Below are 8,787 nucleotides of genomic sequence, written 5' to 3'. Positions count from 1 at the left end.
TTTTTAAAAATTTTTCTATAGGGTACATGTACTCACCGAGAAAGAGAGAGAGAGAGAGAGAGAGCGCCTTTAGGTCTAGGACTCGAACCATTATTAGTTATGTGGGAGTCCAGTGGCTTAACCACCATACCACCTGCTGGCCCCTGCCCTCAGTTTTCTTTCTTGCTGTATATCCCCAATCCCTGGACACACGTGAGAAGTTCTGAATGTCGTCCTTTGCTGAAGATGGGTTCAAGTGTTTGAGAAATGCTTGCTTGTTTCTGAACACTTGCTTAGAAACAGCTAGGGGTTGTTTTAAGGGGCATGTCACAGCAAGGAGCCTCACGGTTCAGTGGGTCTCCAAACTGTGTATATCTAGTTTTAATAAAGACAACCACAATCACTTTCCTGGGCCTGGGTGTGGGCCCTCAGGGACACTTGCTGTGGTTAAAAGAAAAACTTTAGACAAATCTAATTTTGCAGAGCTCAATTGAGCTAAAACAACTCATGAAGTGGGCTGCCCCGGGAACGGCTCCCGAGGAACTCCAAAGTGGCATGTGTTCAATCACCCTCACGGGCAGGAGAGGAGAGTGATGTCCAGAAGCGGGAAGCGAAGGGAATGAGGTAGAGGAGCAGCTGGAATGGTGGCAGCTTGGTCTGAGCCTGCATGAACGCAGTTTAAGGGGCGGCTGTTTGTGGCAGATTGAAATGTGGCTGCTGTGATTGGCCATGACTCAGTGGCACCCTAAGGAAGCTGACTCTCAAGTGAGGTTGTGGTTCGTTTCCAAGAACTCCAGCAGGAACATGGAGGCCTTTGCAGGCCGATGAGGCCGATGTAGTTTGACAATTTCTAGAGTGTTCTTGGGCATGCCGCCTCGCAGGTGCAAACAGTGGGCAGGCTCCGGTCAGGCTGCTTTGGCCAGCCAGGTGAAACACTCTGGACACAGGCAGAACCCATACCACACTTTGGACCTCCAGCGTTGCAAGACCAAACTGTTGTGTTGTCTTGAGCCACCAACTCTGTGGTCATTTGTTACCATGGCAATAGAAAATAAATAGTACCTGGATGTGAAGTATTAATAGACTTGTTTAGTGAAATGAAGAATTTAAGCTAGAAGTCAGAAGAAAATGACAATGTCCAGAGTTTATTTTTTTTGAATTAAAATAAAGACACACAATGTATTTTTTTTTTTTTGCAGTTACTTTTACTGGAAAAAAAATCAACAACAACAAAACATTTTTTCTTTTAAAATAGTCCAAAAAAGAAAGAAAGACCATTACACAAGATTGCACAATCATTTACAAATGCTGGCCGTGAAAGGGAAGTAGGCTAGTCTCACAGAAGCCTAAGTAGTGTTCTCTGTATGCGATACGCTGAGAACAGAATTCTCAGAGCTGCTGGGCCAAAGTCCCCTTGGCCAAGCTCACCGGATTCTAGAATTAAACCACATCACAGGTAGGAACATTTCCACCAAGATTTCTATGTTGAGCACAGTTCAAATTTTCACATTCTTTCCATTTACCACTGCCTTTTTTCACCAGAGGATAATTCGGCATTATCCAAAGTCCTTTCCTGTTTATCACACGAGGTACACCCTTCTGTTCAGACACCGCTTCCACCGTCCTCACGTGCTTTTCAACCACCATGTCTTGACGACACAACAGTCTGGTTTATATGTAAATACAGAAACTCACATCTCCCAAGGGGGGAGAAAAAGAAACCACCAGAAAATGGACACAGGTATGGTGGATAATCGAGGGAGCCCTGAAAAGGACTTTTTGCCATGAACACTAACTTGTAAAAAGCAAGTATGGAACTTAAAAAAAGAAAAAGAAATCGTGTGTGTGTGTGTATGTGTGTGTGTATGTGTTATTCTGCACCATCATGAATTAAACAGGAATAAACCTAATCACAAACTCTCCTTGCGACATGAAGCGCTGGTTGTAAGCTGTTCACAAATGCTGCTGTGAACACTCCATTCTCTTCTGAGACCTGGGGATACAAAGGAGTCCAACTTTCAGAATCCTCTTCTGGGCCTTGGACTCAGACATGCCACAGATGGGGACGCTTTGTTTCCAGAGGACCAGAGTCTGCAATTCTGATTAGATTCCAGCTCAAGGCACCGTTTAGCAAATGCTGCATGCTTTATTAATGATTGTATGCACCTGTAAGGTCGACTTAGGACCCAGAAGTTGGTTAAGAATATAGAAGCAGTCTCTTGAAAATATGTACCTTATCTCTATATATCTTCTTAGAAATTATGTAAAAGACTAACATTTGATGAATTTGATTTTTTTTATAAGCAGTTTTCTCAAACAAACTTACACACAATTTTCCCCCTCAACAGTACTGATAAAATACAGGGCACCTTTTTCTTTCAAGTATTTGGGTAAAATAGCATACCCTGAGAACTTGGGGTGCAAACCTACACCTTGTAAACTGTAGAATGAAACTCCTCAAGCACCACGTAGGAAAATGTATACCATGATAGTTTTTAAACACAAAAACTGTTATTGAATGTGTTTTCCCATGCACATATACATACTTATATGAGATTATAGTCCCTCTACTAAGGAATCAATACTGTCCTGCAGTCCAAAGTATTATTTCAGGTAGCATAAGCATTCAATTTGTAGCAAACACAGATTTTCATTTCTAGAAACATGAAAGAAAATTAAAATGCAATCAATCTTTTTAGGAGGTGAGGTTGACCAAGTCAAATCTAGGCTTAAGAAAAAGAAATTTATATCACTAGACACATCCGAGTGATGTAAGGATGAATTTGAAATACTTGTTTAGTATTTGAGATTTGTCATAAAAATGTCAAAGTGTAATTTGCTTTAGCTTCTTTACTCTGAGATCAAGAAACACATAGACAGCCTCTATGTTAAGTCATTATCTGCATATCTGAGCTTCTTTAATCCTGAGGGCAAGTTCAGTGAGTGCTTTTAAGAAAATACATTCTGGTGAATTAAATTTTCATACTGGTTACAGATGTTTTCAGCTTTCCAGAGACAATTCAAATAGGGTATATTTCAACATGGCTCCTTTACCAACAGGGGGAAAAAAGAAAGACAGACATAGGTCAAGAATGCCCTGTGGTTCTTCTGGAAAACTGAGTCACACCTGAAATGCTAAGAGAAAATTGCAAGAGCTGGATTCTGAAATTCTGATTAGATTCAAACTCACTATTTAGGAACTACTTTTTAAATGGCTTTATGGACATAAAACATAAGAGGGTAGTTCAGGAGCTCCAGGGACATTGCTGGGGAGATGGTTTTGTGGGTCAGGAGGCTTCATACACTCTTAGTGCACTCTTATTTTATTCCACTTTGCTTGGGAAGGGGAGCGCACAACCGCTTCATTCAAAGATCCACACACCCTCGAGAATGACAAAACAATGAAAACAAGGATTGAGGGTTACCTGACACCTACGAAAATGTTGTCACTGTTGCTTGAGGTAGTACATGACCTGGTGCTTTGCATTCCATACAAAGTTGTAATGAAATAAAGAGCCATAAAATTATCAGCAGATGATGTGGTATTTATAGGACATTTCTTAAAGTTACATTTTTCATCACTTGGACATTCACTTCATGCCTGGCATGGCAATTTCCCAGAGGGTAGTCTCTTATATAGACCCAACAAATGAAAAGCTTTCTTTCCTTTTCCTAGTTTCTGTCCTAGTTTACCTCAATGTGAGATTTTAAGGCTCAGGTCCGTTGGTGATAAATACTGATCAATAGTGTATGGGCCCCAAATATTGATGACCATTTAAATAAAAATAGGGCTTTAAAAATGATCAGAATGGTTTATCTTTAAACAAGGAAGCAAATAAAAGAATATTCTTTAAATAAAGTCTAAGAAAACTTTTAGTGTACTCCTTTACAAAGTAATCAGGGGTGGCATGGTAGTTTGGGCTCTGGACTCCTACATGGCCAACCATGGTTCTAATCCCAGACCTAGCAGCTTGCTTTCTCACTTTCCCATTTCTCTCCCTGTAGTCAAAATTTAAAACTAATAATAACAAATGAAATTAAATATATAATTATTTTAAAAAGTAATCAGGAAATATTTCAATGTCATATTTATTGAGCGCCAGATGACATACTATACTGATTGATTATGATAAGCTAAATATTTACCTGACTTATCCATCAACTTTTCAAGACTTACTGTGAGCACTCACTCAAATAGCCTTCAGAGCTCGGTTACAACTGAGAAGGATTGAACACTGATGAAAGATCCCATGATTTGAACTCTTGTCATCTCTTAACACTTGCTTCAAATGGAGCAAGTACTATTATTCTCGGTTATGGCTGTTTAAATGGTGAGGGCAGGAGAGAATGAGCTATTGGACTAGAGTCCACCTTCTATGCCACCGCCCTGCATGGGTCACTCTTCAGACTCCAAACACTCTATAAGAGACAGGAGGATGCACCTTTGCAGGGAATCACTGAGGGAAAAAAATGCTATACACTCATAACAACGGGTGGATTCTCAAAATAAATAGATATTTTAGAGCTTTCTGAGACTAAGAACTTCATTTTAAATGCTATCGTTAGCTCTCCCATATTTCAAGCCATTCTACTTCAAGGCAAACAGTGTCACGGCATTGTACAAATGGGAAAATTAAAACAAAGCACAAAAGTTAAAACTACTGTTTTTCACAATCACATCTGAAATCATGCCTAACCCAATCAAAGAACTCACAGAGCACAGTCAAGAGAATGACTAAGTCCGGCAGTACCCGATTCAAAGAGCAGACCCATCATATTTAAAACCTAAAGGGGTGGAACGACTCTGCCAGCTGTTTTTGATACATTCTAAGAATGCAGGAGGAAATCTGTATGATCCAAATTATTGATTAGCTGGCTTAATTTACAAGAGAACCAATCCCATTCTGTCGTTTCGATGTGAATGCTTAAGAGATTGTTTGCCTGGTCACACGCACAGGAGGGAAAGGGGTGAATAGGAAGGTTAAATCCTCTATTAAAGTATAAAAAGAAATCATTTTCCAAGGGAAAAAAAATGCAACCATCCCATCAGCTTAGTAAAATGAAAACAACAAAACTGCCTGAAGGGGGTTGTTCAGGAAGACACAGAAACTTACACACTCGGTTTCTAAGAAGCAAAAGCTAAGAATAACACCTGTGGAAGAAGTTTTTCAGATGAATTCTTAGTGCTAGTACAATGCGACTCTCAGATTGGAACACGGTCCGTCTTTCTGTCTTGCTCCTACGAGCCTACAAAGAAACACAGTGAAGGAAAAGGCGGTTAGTGCTGAGGCCAATCTTGCCTTTGAAGAAGCAAGAAGAATGCCAGAATACATTTTAATGAACTAGTTGGCTAATTTAAATATTGCTATTGATGATGTTCACATTTTAAAATCCCTTGACAACTGTGTTTCTGAACCTACCAGACTTCGTGGCCACCTCAAGCAAGTGCCCAAAGTGGAACCCTTCTAGAAATAAACAAATTAAATGAAATCCAATCAACTATTCAAAAATGGCTTTAGAGTTAAATATGTAGTTTCACTGAAATCATTCATACCAAAGATAGAGTATAGCTATGTTCTTTTTTAAATTTAATCTTTCATTTTCAATTTATTTTATCCATTTAATCACAATGTATTACTTAGCTTGTGAAGTGAATTCTCCCAACATGAAAACACCTTACCCCAGTCCAGTTAAGGATACTGTACACGTTATCAACAGACGACGATCCATTTCTGTGTCCCATAACTATCTTGCCTCTCTATTTGCTTCTTAATTCTCTCTCCTCCCACGCTCCTGCCTCCCTCGCCTTCTCCAGCACCCATAACCATTTTCCATGCTTCTATAGCTCTGTTCTTAAGATCAGCACTCAGGGGGTCAGCAGGTGGTGTAGTGGTTAAGGTGCTGGACACCCACTTGGTTGACCACCACTTTAGTCCCGGACCTAGCGGCTTGGAATCACACTGCGCATGTGTGTGTGTGTGTGTGAGTGTGAGCGTGTGCATGCCCAAGATCCCAGGAGGAGAATGGAGGCGAAGGGACCGAAGCATGGCCTTTGTGCCCGAGGTCCCGGGAGGAGAATGGAGGACAAGGGACTGAAGGATGGCCTTCTTCCCAGGGGGTGATTTCTCACTTTCCCTCTCACTGTCTCTGTATCTCTCTCTTTCTCAGTGAGAGACACAGATGCCCCCTAAAGCAAAAACCTCAGGAAAAAAAAAATAAAATGATGACATGTGTCACCAGGAGGTGTAGCTAGGTGACTGATCATTTTAGGGCCAGACGCGTGACAGAGTTCAGCAGCATGGTCTGATTTCCCCTGTGCACCTAGATCTGGCTCCAGACAGAGAGGAAAACCCCCATGCAGCCCGGCACACTGCGCCCGGAGTTATATAACATTCTGGAAGGCCTTGGGGGACGCGAGAGCACCCCGACACACAGACGGCGGGTCTGTCTCAAGAAATCACCCAGCTCAGGGACCGAGGCATGGGCATTGCCTCCAGTTTGGGGGAACAGAGCAATCCTAGGGGTACGGACCGCCGACACTGACCAGGGAGCTACAGGACAAAATGGATTTCGTACTCTGATGAGGGACCCTGAGAAGAGCAGGAGCCCCCGAGGCAGCTCAGAGCCTCTGTCTCCGAGGGACACTGGGCGTTTACCACGGGCCAGTCCTCCGTGTTGTGTCCTTTGTAATGGTTTACAACTCAGTGTTCATAACTTTCTGGCCAGGTAGCCCCATTTTACTGTTGAGAAGCGGGCTGAGGGAGGGCGGGTCACCTGCCTGGACAGGAACTATTAGAACTCGAGTCCGGGCGCTGACTTCACGGCACGTGTAGCTCGTAGTCAAAGCCACAGGGCTCCCTTCACCCAACAGGGTTTACCTGCTGGCATCGGGGTGCTCCCACTCTCACCTCGGCATCCATAGTCTTCCCTCCTTACACAGAACCCCCTCTGGGAGCCACGCCCTAAGACCTTCTGAAACTAAGTCTCGTTTCTCTTGGGGCATGAAATGTGCGTAAGAAAACACCAGAGGCTTAGTATACTCTGGACATGGCCGGATTCAGAGGTGGTTTTCTACCTTATTCCCTCTGCGACCCTTGTCCTCTCTTCCCCTAAACCTAACACACACACACACACACACACACACACACACACACACGGCTCACTGCAGTGCAACGGCTAGGAGATTCTGGGTGCTCTGGGAGAGGACTTACATTTTCCTTTCAATGAAATGGAAATGAGGAGAATGGTTAGCAGGGCCACCAAACTCCAGCTCTGCTTTCTCCTCCCTCCATGGGATGTTTCTATTTCCTCTAATCAATCCTTCATCAGGCTGATGTGGCCAAGAGGTAAAAGGCAATGGATGGAAAATTTGGGAGATGTGAGTTAGCAGGGAAGGGCAGATGAAGGAAGAGGGATGATTCACGCCAAGGAGACCAGAGGGCAGAGAGCAGTGGGCGGACAGGGGTCATGGAAAGGCTCGCGGGCCACGGAGCCTGAAGGGCCGGGGTTTCAGTAGCTGCTGATCTGGTGCAAGCCATTTTTTACATTTGTTAAATAGGGATTAAAAATAGTACCTACTTGTTTTAGGAATCAAATGGCATTATGTTAAGTTTTGTTATGTAAGAAATGATTAATGCGCATTAGTGATTACTTTTTGTCTTTCTTGATATTAGAAAGGGGAGGGGAGAATACATAAAAGTAGTAGCATTGTGGAAAGGCACAAAACTACGAGGGAGAAAAAAGCTACGGTCCAGTGAGAGGGAGAGGGAGAGGGAGAGAAGGAAAGGTTAAAGAGACTTTAGGAAGCTAATACAGGAAAACAAGACCTATATGCAAAAATTGGGGTGAGAAGGTGCAGAAACTTAGAGGCTAAAAATAGAAATAAACTGGGGCTGGCAGCTGGCACAGTGGTTAAGACACTGGACTCCTACATGGCTGACCACAGTTTGAATCCCAGACCTGATGGCTTGAAAATTACGCCAGGTGCGTGTTCGGGCATGCGTGCCCAAAATCCTGAGAGGAGACTGGAGGAGAAGGGACTGCAGTGTGACCATCCTCCCTGGGGGATGATTCCTCACTGTCTCTCTCAATGTCTTTCTGTCTTGGGCCAGCGCATGCACCCTATAGCAAAAAGCTTTTTTTTTTTTTTTTTTTTTTTATAGCTATAAAAAAAAAAATTTTTTTTTTTTTAGAAATTTAATTTCCGCAGGAACCAGAAATGCACTGTTGATGGCAAGGCCCAGCCCCTGGCCTCCTCCCACAGGACCAGGAAGGGCTCTGGCCCCTTGGCTGAATCTGCAGGGCTGCACAGAGTGTGACAAACATGCAGGTGAGGGCCTGCCAGGGCCACCCTGTCCTGCCCTTGGGCTGTCCAGTGTGTGACAGAAATAAACAAAAAACAAGGGGATGGGAGGAAGCAAGGCAGGGCATGGAACAGAATTGACTCGAAGGGCATGGAAGTGAGGAACCACAATAAGGAACAAATTGCAAAAACATTAAAATAAATACATTTTTTAAAAAGAACAGAAAATAAACTCTCAGACAAGCGACAGGGGAAAAAGGAGGATTAGAGGGATACATACCAGGAAGTAAAACTGCCAAAGAAAAGTGGCAGAGGGAAAAAGAGGAGAAACAGAAATAGCAAGGAAAAGAAGCAAGAAAGACCCTCGTATGGGACACTCAGGTTTCGAGTCTTAGCTGTGCCCAGAAGGAACATCGTGATGAAGAAAGATGGCTTCACCTCGGAGCCTCCCTTCCCTCCACGCTGACGCCAGGGGACCTGTCTCTCCCTGAAGCCGGTCCTCTTTC

This window comes from Tupaia chinensis, unplaced genomic scaffold, assembly GCF_000334495.1.
Source record: "Tupaia chinensis unplaced genomic scaffold, TupChi_1.0 Scaffold000340_1, whole genome shotgun sequence".
Taxonomy (NCBI): Eukaryota; Metazoa; Chordata; class Mammalia; order Scandentia; family Tupaiidae; genus Tupaia; species Tupaia belangeri.
This window is presented reverse-complemented; position numbering follows the sequence as displayed.